Raw genomic sequence first — 12,221 nt, forward strand, 5'->3', positions numbered from 1 at the left:
GGTCAGATTCAATGAAAACTCCAATTCTATTCCCCACATCTTGAACCACTCTTGCAGACATGTATCCAGGTTGCATATCAAAAATTTGGATCCAAATGTCCAGTTTATTGAGCGGAATAGTACGAGGGTCATCATTTTTGGTAAGACGATTGAATATTAGAAGCTTCCGGAGGCATGTCCAAGGGCTGCCTTCGATGACTCTGTTTATGTCAACATCATGGAAAAACTGGAACAAGTATCTATTTTGGCCCAATTCTTTACAAAACATACCCATACCTGGTTTCCACAATGATGCTAGTTGGTGTTGTATTGTGTCAAAATCCATTTGATGATCTTGAACAAATGTACCAACAAGGCACCATCTAGTGTCAACGCCTTCATCAACCTTCTGGATGCTTTGTCCAAGAGTGATAATATCGTCTTCCTCTTCTTCAAGATAGAGGTTAGCACAGATATCTTCGATATCATTGGGTAAGCGACTGGAAGAAGCCATACTAAAAGGAAAAAGAGAAGACAAAAGGGTTCTAACAGGGAACAAAGAAACAGGAGATAGGTAGAGGAGGGAGGCTATGAACGGAACGGAGGGTGAAAACGGGGACGATTTACTATGGAACAGAGCGGACTAAGGAACAGAGCGGACTATGTCAAAAGACATCACTTTTTTTTATATTATTTATTTTTAATTTTAAATAAATATATAAAAATTGTAAAAAAAAAAAAAAAATCAAATAAAACATACTCATTAACATCTAAAAAAATTCAAGTAATTTGAAATCACGAAATTCATTTTCTATAATACAAAATCGACAAAGTCATAATAAAATATGAACTAATAATAGTCCAATCTTAACGAAAAATATTAAAAAAATTATAATTATTAATAAGCTATACTCATTATCTTTATCGTCGATTTGCTCTCCATATATAATTAGCAATTTCATTACGGACATTAACAATTTCACGAATTTGATCTCTTAAAATGCTAAACTCAATACTATCATTCAAAGTTTCGTGGGTGCTTTGTATAGTAGCATCTTGTTTTTCAGGAATGTCTTCATCTCCATCAAAATATATGTCTTTTTTGCACTTGTCCTTATAAAATTGTGAATTCCACAACAGGCAATCTCAACGTACTTCTGTATTTTCAGATTATATGAAGGCATTTGCTTTAAAATAGAAAAACGAGCCTTCAATACGTTAAAGCACCGCTCGATGACATTTCTCAAAGACGAATGTCGATAATTGAACAACTCCCTTTTTCCTGAAGGATTACAATCTGCATATTTATTCAAATGATATCTTTCTCCTCGATATGGGGAAAAAAAACCAGAGATGTTTGTATATCCAAAATCAACCCGATAATAATTTCTTAAACAATGTTAATTGATATTAATTTTTTTTTTATATAAATATTAATACAAAGTAATGTCAATAAACATAATAAGTTTGATAACACTTACCATGAGGTGGAGCTGGGAATTCATAATTTGAATTCCTGGCACATTCTAAAAGAATTCATGCATTATTAGCCGATCCTTCCCATCCATCAACAACATATGTGAACTTCATGTCAAATGAATATATACACGTGACGTTTTGAGTTGTATCCATCTTCCGACCTCGATATGATATTTGTTCATCAATAGAGACATGAACAGAGATATGAGTCCCATCTATAGCTCCTACACAATTTTAAAAATAAAAAATACTTATCCTATACTATATAATACTATTTAAAATTATATATATAAATATATTAGGAGCTCAAAACACTATAATTGTTTAGTATCAGTATTGATATCAATTTCTTAGATCATTATAATTGACACACTCAAATTACTTGCATTATAAACTCTCTTTTTTTATATAAACACTCAAATCAATAGCTTTTTCCAAGTAGAATTTTAATCTCATCAACCTTCTCCTCAATCTTTTTGTATCCTTTCACTCTTTGAATTTCCATTAATTCATCCAAAGAATCATTTCTAGCTCTTCAAACCCTTTTGGTCTCTCTTATTTTGTTATCTCAACAGAAGACTTTTTAAGCCTTAATTTGTTTAGACACCAAAAAAGAGATATGGTGGAAAGCAGAGGAAATCCTTTGCAACTCAAATCCTAATTATTACACAAGGCATCATATTACACAAAAAACAAGCATTTTCTATAACAGCAACAACACCCATAACAACATCAAGGAATATATATTGGATTTCTCTTATCTTACTCTTCTACTGAGGAGATCATAAAAAGAAACCAACATTGTCATTGCAAAGTAGTCCAAGCCATAGGGAAACAAATTAATTACCAAAGAGAACTACAAAATCCAAGTTAACCTAGGTATACACTAAAGGGACATACTAGCAATCATTTTCAGACAGAAATCACAAAGATTGATTCATGTTACAAAAATAGATATCATAGCTTAAGGATAAAAAAATCAACTCCACAATTACAGGTGAAAGGTTATGAACAAAATGATAATCAAAAGACATTAAAGGTTGGCTGTAATTGGTAGCTGCTAGTACAACTTTGTATTGGTTTTGTTTGTTTGAAATGAAAGCTTTTCTTCTTTTCCAAAAAAAAAAAAAAATCTTATTCAAGTAATATTAGCAAGTGCTTAAAAGGGAGTCACTTTTTTTTTTTAACTTATCAGAGCAAATATATAACACACACTATCCAAGTATTCATTCAAAATGAAATCAACTCCTGTCAAAAGCCATTCTTACATTAGATACACTGAATTCAATTTGAACAGTAAGAGAAATCTTTATCTTAAAATCAGTAAAATCGGTTCCAATAAAAACAAATTTAACATGATAAGCTAAATTGGTTTACTGCTTTATACCGCAAAGAACACACAAAAATCATCAAAACAGGCAATAATTATATAAAATTGACAACACGTTAACATTGGGCTCTTCTCTGGTAAATCAAATAATAGTTCAGAGATAAGTTAATTACAAAATTAAGACAAACTATACAGAAGGAGGAGAAGAAAGTTGTACCAGCTGAGAGCAGAGAGGTGGGAGGTGGGATGAGAGTAAGAAAAGGAGATTGTGCTTTGGGAAATAAGACTGGTGAAGTGGAAAATGGTAGGAGAGTGTTACGGGCATCAATTTTGTTGTGAGAGTGTGGAAGCTTGAAGCTTCTAATGGGTGAGATTTAGAGGAAATGATATTGTAAATAAGTAGATCCCATTTCAGAGATTAAACCCAAAATCTAATATAAGAGATTAAACCCAACACCCATTTCGAAGATTATATATGAAAATTAAACAGAAATTTCCTTAAACTTTACAAACCTAAAATAAAAAGAAAATACAAGAGAATCATACATGTAACAACAAAAATTCTTCCTCAAGCTACTCTCATCATATGATATTCTACTTTTACATTTTCAAATCTGGCAATGAAATAATGAGAAAAAGAAAATCTGAGAGAGATGGAGAGAGAGAACGATATATAGAGAGGGGGAGAGAGAACGATATTTAGAGAGGGAGAGGAAGAGATATTACCTGTGAAGTAGCTGAAGAGAACTTGAGCTTCTGAGAAAATAGGCGAGAGAGAAGCTAACTGAAAAAAAAAAGTGTTTTTAAAATTTTTAAAATCAACAAAAATCTGATTTTAAAATTTATTAAGTTTTGTTTTTTAATTTTAAAAACAAAAAACAAAATCATCTTACCGAACACATTTTTTAGTTTTGTTTTTACCTTTTTAATTAAAAAAACAAAAATCCAATTTTAAAATCATTACCGAACAACTCCTAAATTTAATGTAATATATATCTCCAATGAGATTTTATTTTGCAGCTCAAATTTATTGTGTGACTAGAGCACACTGTCGTGGCACTATTACAACGGCATCCAATTTTTTTTTTTAATATTTATATTTATATTATAAATATTTGTTGTATTTATAAAATTAATATTTAATTAATTTATTGTGTATAAATTAAAATGTACCCCTATCTATTTCGATATCAGAGAGAGTTTTTTAGTCTATTTTTTATTCATGGTTGTATACATTATAATTATTTAAGCACTCTGCAAAATTTTGAGAAATTCAAAAAATTAACACGCTGAAAAGAATGTTCAAACTATTTATTGCATGTGTAACTCTTTTATTTGGAGGGGTGCATTGTAGAATTTTTAATTTATTGTGTGTAAATTTAAATATGAATAACATAAATTATCATTATGTAATTGCAATATGATATTTTAATTTATCGAGTTTTATCGATTTTACAATATTATTATCTTTAAATTAATTAGTAGTTTTATTTAAATTATTATTTAGATATTACAATTGTGGTGATTTTAGTAAATTAATATAATATTAAAATAAGTTATTTTACTAAAAATTAATATAATAATAAAGAATATTTTTTTAGTGTAAATTTTTGTTTTGTGGTTGGAGTGAAAATAATTTTTGACATAAAATTTAATGATAGTATGACACCAAATTTAGTGTGTAAGTTGGAGATGTTAGGAGGATTTGTTCAACTCTTGGGGTCCAAAATAGGTGGATGATTTCACTGATTTGGTTTTGTCTCTAATGTCAAAGTACCTTTTAAATATTAAGCCAATTGAGAAACTAGTCCTATGCCATTAGTCTATAATTTATTGTTTGGAAAACCATGTAGTTCAACTAGTTCTTAATTATAACTTGTCTTCCTCGTGAAGCTTCTTCTTTCAAGGCAATTCTAGAATTTTTTAGGGCTCATTCCTTCGTCTTCTCTTCGTCTTCCATGGCCTCTCTCTCTCTCTCTCTCTCTCTCTCTCTCTCTCTCTCTCTCTCTCTCTCTCTCTCTCTCTCTCTCTCTCTCACCTCCATTTAATTCTGGTTGTGCATATTTTATCACCATTAATGTGGGTTCATGTTTTTTATGGTGGAAACTACTTCCACCGTGCTATAATGTTTACTTCAACTGCTATTTCTTTTATTTTTTTGGTGTCATAGGATAATGATTCCTACGTTGGAGTGTCTCAGCCTACTCTGGGGGAACCTGAACTGATAGACTCGCGATCTTTCCACTCTCCAAGAAGCCCTTTCATCTCCAAGTATTATTGTCTCTCCATTTTGTTGCTCTATTTAATAACTAGGGCCTTTTATGGATGTAGTACACAACCTATTTTTTGTTTTCATTTTTACTCTGAAGTTGTGTTCTTCAAGATGTCTTCTTCAAACCAAACAACCCCCACATCCTAAGCCTCAATGATGAGGAAAATATGGTTCATGACTTCGATCATGTCTCCCTAAATTCTCATAACCAACCTAATTCTTTTTGTTTGGTGCTCAAAATCATTTCTCCTAAAACTTTAATACCAATCTGGATTGAAAAAACAATGAAAGATGCTTGGACCCTTCACTTTCCATTAAGTTTTTCTAAATACCACTGTGGATCGTTCTTAGCTACTTTTAGCTTCAAAGGAGACCGTCGTTGTCTCCTCGAAGAACGTGTTGGGTTTTATGCCCTAAATAAAACTCTTTACAATCTGATTAGTTATCAATATAAGAAATTCGAAGTGATTGATGTTTTCATGAATTTTACATGCTAATGGTTTAATATGTTTATTACATTCATACACACAGAATCAGTTAAATCCAGATCATATGTTTAATTCACAATTACAGTATCGTCAACATAGTGGAATGTGATTGTGATCATATGAATCAAAAGACTTGGTCCCTGTTTCATCAGTGTTATTGGATTTACACTAATGTGATAATCAGCGATGATGTGTACTTACACTTGGAGTAAGTGTTATGTTCTTTCCAGGACATTAGTAAAGTATACTAGTTTCGAATGTATGGAGTATACATTGGACTGGACCGATATTGCAACTAAGTTAAGATATTACAAACTTACCGTTATACATATCTTTCCAAGTCAATATCAGTAGTTGATCTTAAGATTAAAAGAATCTAAATCCTGATATGCTTGGGCTCAACTCAGGAGTACTATTCATGTTCTTTGATTTATTAGTTAAGCCTACTTTTGGGTCAGGGTGATACGTATATTTTGGGAACATGATAGTATGATTGAGTGGGAGTGCTGAACATAAATATGGAATCTATAGCTTCTACTGGTGTATAAAAGTCAAGTGATGATTCCCTTCGAGCTTAGCAAATAGAAGTAAATGGATGAGCTCTTGTTTAACTGACTAATCATTAGATCACTAAACACCATTTACAGGTATAGCTAAGTGTTTTAAGGGGCAAAATACATTGAGGGGTGAGAACGGTAAAGAAATCTCATCTCGATGTAGATCATCTATATAGAGGATCTTTAAATCACAATAAGATTATAACAATGGTTAAATGAGATAGTATATTGATATCGTGGAACATACAATATGCTCTATATAAGTCTGAGAGTGCAATTCTAAGTTCTAAGAGTGGATTCAACGAAGAATTAATAAGTAGGAATTTACTTGGTAAATTTGGTTCACTTATTGGAAGCTCAGCATATAGATCCATGGTCCCCATTCTAGTTGAGAACATTCTGCTTGTAAGACTCATTAATTGATTCGTGATTGATCAATTATAATTCTAAAGTTAGACTATGTCTAATTTTATGAATTTTCACTAAGCAGGGGTGAAATTGTAAAGAAAAGAGTTTCTAGGTTTATTTATTTATTAATGGACTTTATATGTCTAATTATTAATTAAATTAAATGACAATATTATTTAATAATCTATTTTAGTTATTAAATAATTAGTTTTGGCATTTAAAAGATTAGAATTGGAAAATTGGCATTTTTGAGAAAATAGAGATAAAATTTGATAAAACTACAAAATCAAGTGAGGCCCATTATAACACCATGGCCGGCCACTTATTGTGGGATTTCAAATTAATATTTTCATTATTTTAATGCCAAATAATTCCTAACCTAAACCTAGTAGTTGCCTATAAATAGAAAGTGATGGCTCAGTCACATAACATGCTTTCATTAGTAATCTGACAGAAATTTCTCTCTTCAGAAAAACTGAGCCTTCCCCACTTTCTAGACCTGGCCGAAATCATCCCTCTCTTTTCCCTTCATCAATTTCGTCACCCTAGTGAAAGAGTGAGTGCCCACACACAGCAAGCAGTAACTCAATCATAGATTGGAAGACTGTGAAGGATCAAACTTGAAGAAGTAGGACATTCGGGCTCAGATCTTGATTATACTCTGCTACAGAAAGGATTCAAGGGTTAGAGATCTGAGTGGAAGGAGACATTAATTCCGCTGAATCAATGTAAGGTTTTCTTAACTTTATATGTGTTTAATTTATCGTTTTAGAAAGTTCATATTTAGGGTGTTTAAACAACATACTTGTGAGTAGATCTAAGATCCTGGTAAAATAATTTCCAACAACTGGTATCAGAGCCATGGTAATTGATTTACTTACATGAAATTTGGACTTTAAAACGATTGTTTGTTTGTTTTTGGATGGTATCATGTTGTATTGAGTGTTATTTGATGATTGATTGATGTTTGTAAATTTTCGTGAAAAATAATTGCGATTCTGTTTCTGGAATTATTTTTATTGGATAGTATGGAAAAAATTAAGCAAGTTACTTTTTTACAGAACTCAATTTCGATTTAATGTGAATTAGTTATGATTTTTTGAAGATTCGGAAAAATCGGAGTTGTGCTGAAATTTTCCTGCGATCGCGAAAACTGTCCGTACAACTCACAATTTTTTCGTTTTTCTTCGTTTTTTCATGCTTTTTCATGGAATTATCTTCCGATTTTTTGTGTAGTTTTGTACTAATAGATTTACTATTCCTAATTCAATTCTAATTATCATTATGAATTAATTTAATATTTTTTAAATTTATTTCAAGATATTAGTGTAATTTGAATTTTAAAATAGTAAATATCTATCTTATTGCTTAATTATTTATCTTATTTTTAAATTTGATTATATCTCATCTTATTTTTTAAATTTAAGGTCAGATTTTAAAATATTTTTTAAATTAATTTTTTTTAAAAATAATTTGACCTTATTTAAATTTAAAATAAGATAACTATAATCATGTAATTTTAAATAGATGTAAGATATTTTGCTAACTTTTAAATTTTGTTATTTTATTTATTCAAATTAAATTTAAAATCTGAAAAAGATATTTAATTTATCTTTTCTAATTTTTATTTAATTTTTATTTATAAAATAACATTTAATTTTTAAAAGTAGTTAGCAAATTTTGAAATGATATTTAGGTTGGTTGAAACCTAATTTTTCAAAATTGTAGGTTTAATTTTAAATATTTTTTTAAAATAATTTCGAAATTTAAATAAATATTTTTTTTTTCGAAAATAAATATTTTTTTTTTTAAATTTTATTTTTCGAAAATTATTTTTTTTTAATTTTATTTATTTATTTAATTATTTATTATTTTCGAAATTTATTTATTTAAAATTAAATAATCCTACTTCCAACTATCCAGCTAACCTTGTTGCAGGAGTATGTGGTTTTAGCTTGTGTGTAAGTTTTCAAAACCTATTATTACTTGATTGCAAATAGCCATGGTTACTTTTTGCCAGATCTAATGATCTGATGGCTCCCTTGGTCAAGTTAATAATTTGTAACAGGTAAATTTTACAATCTTCTTTCATCTGTGTATGACCTAGCAACATGATAGGATCCATCCAAAGTGTGCCTGTGTGAGCCTATATGTTTATTTTGTTTTAATATAGATACATATAGGTTGTTGCTAAATAAAATGTCACACCATGATAGATTTTATTTAGGTCCATCTAGTTATTAGACCTATTCAATTAATAACAGTTATTTATTTTAAGGTTAAATTCCTCTCTTTTGGGCCTTGTGTGAGAGTTGGGAGCCATAGAAGTGGGTACGACATACTGAACCCAGCACCCCCTCACATGAACTACCCCAATTGTGAAGGCCCATTTGCCTGATTTAAATAACTGTATTAGGTTAATTATATTAGTTTGACCTAATAAAATTGAATTAGCAACATAATTAACTTTTAAAATATATGAAAATTTATTTTCATTTTAATATTTTAAAGTTCATTTTAAGAAAAACACTTTTAGTTTAGATATTATTTCTAGACAAACTATTTGTATTTTTCTTGTATTTAATTAAATATAGAATTTTAACTGACTAAGATTCTTTCTGGAGCTTATTTAATTAAATATTCCTATTTAAGTTATAAATTAGTTGTATCAACTGATTTTTCTTATCTAACTTAAATTTGAATATTTTATTTAAATTTAAATCAAGTTGAGGAATCCTAGGCATTAGTTATTAAAGATTCTTAAGATATTTTTTAAGTTAATATCTTTTCGAATATTAACTTAAAATGGAATATTTTAGATATTTTTTAGGTTAATATCTTTTCGAATATTAACTTAAAAAAATGTCTTCAAATTAAGTGGTTACAACTTAATTTTTGATATTTAATTAAATCTAAATTTGAAATTATTTAAGTTTTAGATTTTTTCTATATAACTTAAATTAGATATTTTTCAAATTTTTCGAAAAGATACTTAGTCAAATAAGATATTTTCTAGATAGTAATTTTTTAACTACTTATTATTTCTAATATTTAATTAGGAAAATATTATACTTTGTGAAATTAATTATTTAAATAATTAATTTTGGTACAATTTTATTAAGGATATTTTTCCTAGTATTAAATAGAAATTAATAATTAAGTCTTCTCTACACTTAATTATTTATTTCTTGAATTTAATACATTTAATTAACTTGAAAAATCTAAATATCTAAGTTGATTTTCATCATGATACTTAAATATTTATTGATTTTTCATGACACTTAATTAAATAGAAAATTATTTTTAGGTTGAAATTTAATTTTTCAACTTAAATTTAAATAATTTTCAATATATATTTTTCTTTATTTTCTTAATCAATTTCGAAAAATTGCATTTTAATTATGCAATATTTTTCGAATTTTTTTTTTTTGAAAAATAGATTGAGTTGTAAATTAATTATTTATTTTAATTAATTCTTGGGCCAACTTCAATCAATGATTTTTTCATTTAATTGATTAATTTAAAATAAATAAATTTAAAATATATATTATTAGAAATTGAATTAATTAGTCAATAAAAAATCTAGATAGGTGATATTTTTTGCTTGAAGTATTTCTTTTCTATTTTTATTATTTTCGAAAATTGTATTTTTATATACTTAATTTTTGAAATTCAATAAATATATTCTCAAAGGAAATTTTTAAGTTGATAATTATTTAATTTAATTCAACTTAAATTAATTTCCTTAATATTTATATTTAAGATTATTACTAAGATGGAAATAATTAATTTTATTTCAATAACCATCTAAGTATAATTTTATAAATATTATATTAAATTCTTATTTTTGAATTTAATTCTAAATTTCGAATTTAATGAGAATTTATTTATTAGAATAATAAAGAAAATACATTTTAAAGAATGAGCTTTATTATTATTAAGATATTCGATCTCCATTGTGGGTTTTACACCGCGTTTGTTTTAGTGAGTAATCCTCCCTAATGGAGGAACGTTCATTAGCAATTTCGCACCGTTTAATCTCGCATGATAAGTGGTTTGTAAGTGTTTTATATGATATAGATCACCCTAATGGTGGCGACCATATTTGACTTGCAAATTGCGAAACAATGGTAGAAGCTCATAAGATAGAATAGCCTTGACTGTCGCCTAAACGGGACAACGCTGGATTCCAATCTTGATCGAATAAAAGGTTGCTAGAATGTTTAACATTTTAGATGAGCTGACAACTCTATTCAATGGATGGTAGCTTTGACTCTCGCCTAAACGGGACACTGATATCAGTTTGTTGAAAAACCTTGGAAATTATTTAGGATTGAATTTTTAAGTATTTTCTCATATCATTCCTACTTGCTATGTGCTTATAATTTCTGAATTGATTTTGTGTTGAACCATTATTAATTTCTATTCGTTGATTTCTATTATTTTGTAGTATCCTGTATTATCAAAATGAATCCCATGTTATCACAGTTGACTGAAAACAAGCTGAATGGATCTAACTTTAATAAGTGGAATGAGAACATTAATATTGCTCTCATAGGAGAAAGTGCCTTGTTTGTTTTAACTGAGCTGTCACCTGAAGTGCCTGGGGATAATGCATCGAAAGCTGTGAAAGAAAAGTATGAGCGTTGGCAGAAAGCAAATGACAAAGCTCTATACTTTATGCTTTCTAGCATGGTTGACACCCTCAAAACTCAGTTTTCTAAAACCGAGAAGGCTGCTGAAGTTATGACGAAGTTAAATGAGCTATTCGGTAAGGCATCACTTCAGTCACGCTTTGACGCGACTAAGAAGTACATTAATGCACGGATGGAACCTCATCAAAACGTGCGTGACCATGTTCTCCTCATGTCAAGTTATTTCCAAGAAGCCCAGGATCATGGTGCTGAAATGGACAGTGCTACTCAAGTAAGTCTTATCTTGAATAGCCTGACTCCAGCATTTCTACCATACACATCAAATTATGTCATGAATAAGAAGGAAATTGACTTTCATGAATTAGTCAATGACCTTCAAACTTATGAAAATTTGATTGGAGGACCCAAAAAAAAAGGGAGTAAACCTCACAATCCTGGGAATGGTAATGGGACGATGAAACCTGAAGCAAATGTTGCCTCTGCTTCAAAGCCCAAATCGAAGAGGAAGTGGAAGAACACCAAGAAGCGAACAAAAGCCATGAAGAATAAAAAGGCTGTTCCTTCTGGTGATGCTACACTTAAAGGAAAGTGTTTCTACTGCAATGAAAAAGGTCATTGGAAACCCCAGTGTCCTAAACTTCTTGCAAAGAAACAAGGTATTTCCATTTATAAACTTTAAGAGTTTAGTGAATTGTTATCCAATTGGATTTATGATTCTGGACTAACTTTGTTTATTTGTTTTCTTCTTCTTATATGCCAAGCTACTTGAACTCAGATGAGTTGGATCAGAAAGCTGGACCAAGGGTAAAATCGTCCAGATGAAGATGAAGCTCTTCAATTTATTTTTGAATTAATAGTTTTAGTTTAAAGACAATTTGGATTTCAAATTTTAGTTAGGGATATTTATCCCTGTTTCTCTCATATTGTTGCAATACTTTTATTTTATTATTAATAAAGTATTCTTTTATTTTCGAAATTACCATTGCAATTTATGAGATTGAGCTTCATTTAATTTATCTTCATCAATTATTACCACATTATATTTGTATGTTT

The 12,221-nt window shown here is 29.0% G+C and overlaps 1 long non-coding RNA gene across 1 annotated transcript; it reads right to left on the reverse strand.

The window, feature by feature from the left end:
- Positions 1 to 1,317: 1,317 nt before the first annotated feature.
- On the reverse strand, positions 1,318 to 3,788 carry LOC133035021 (uncharacterized). The gene is made up of 2 exons (XR_009686306.1): positions 3,515 to 3,788; positions 1,318 to 1,682 (listed from the first exon to the last, which is right to left on the reverse strand). It is a non-coding gene; the product is annotated as an uncharacterized LOC133035021 (long non-coding RNA).
- Between the last annotated feature and the right edge of the window lie 8,433 nt (positions 3,789 to 12,221).

This window comes from Cannabis sativa, chromosome 2 (genome assembly GCF_029168945.1).
Source record: "Cannabis sativa cultivar Pink pepper isolate KNU-18-1 chromosome 2, ASM2916894v1, whole genome shotgun sequence".
NCBI classification, from domain to species: domain Eukaryota; kingdom Viridiplantae; phylum Streptophyta; class Magnoliopsida; order Rosales; family Cannabaceae; genus Cannabis; species Cannabis sativa.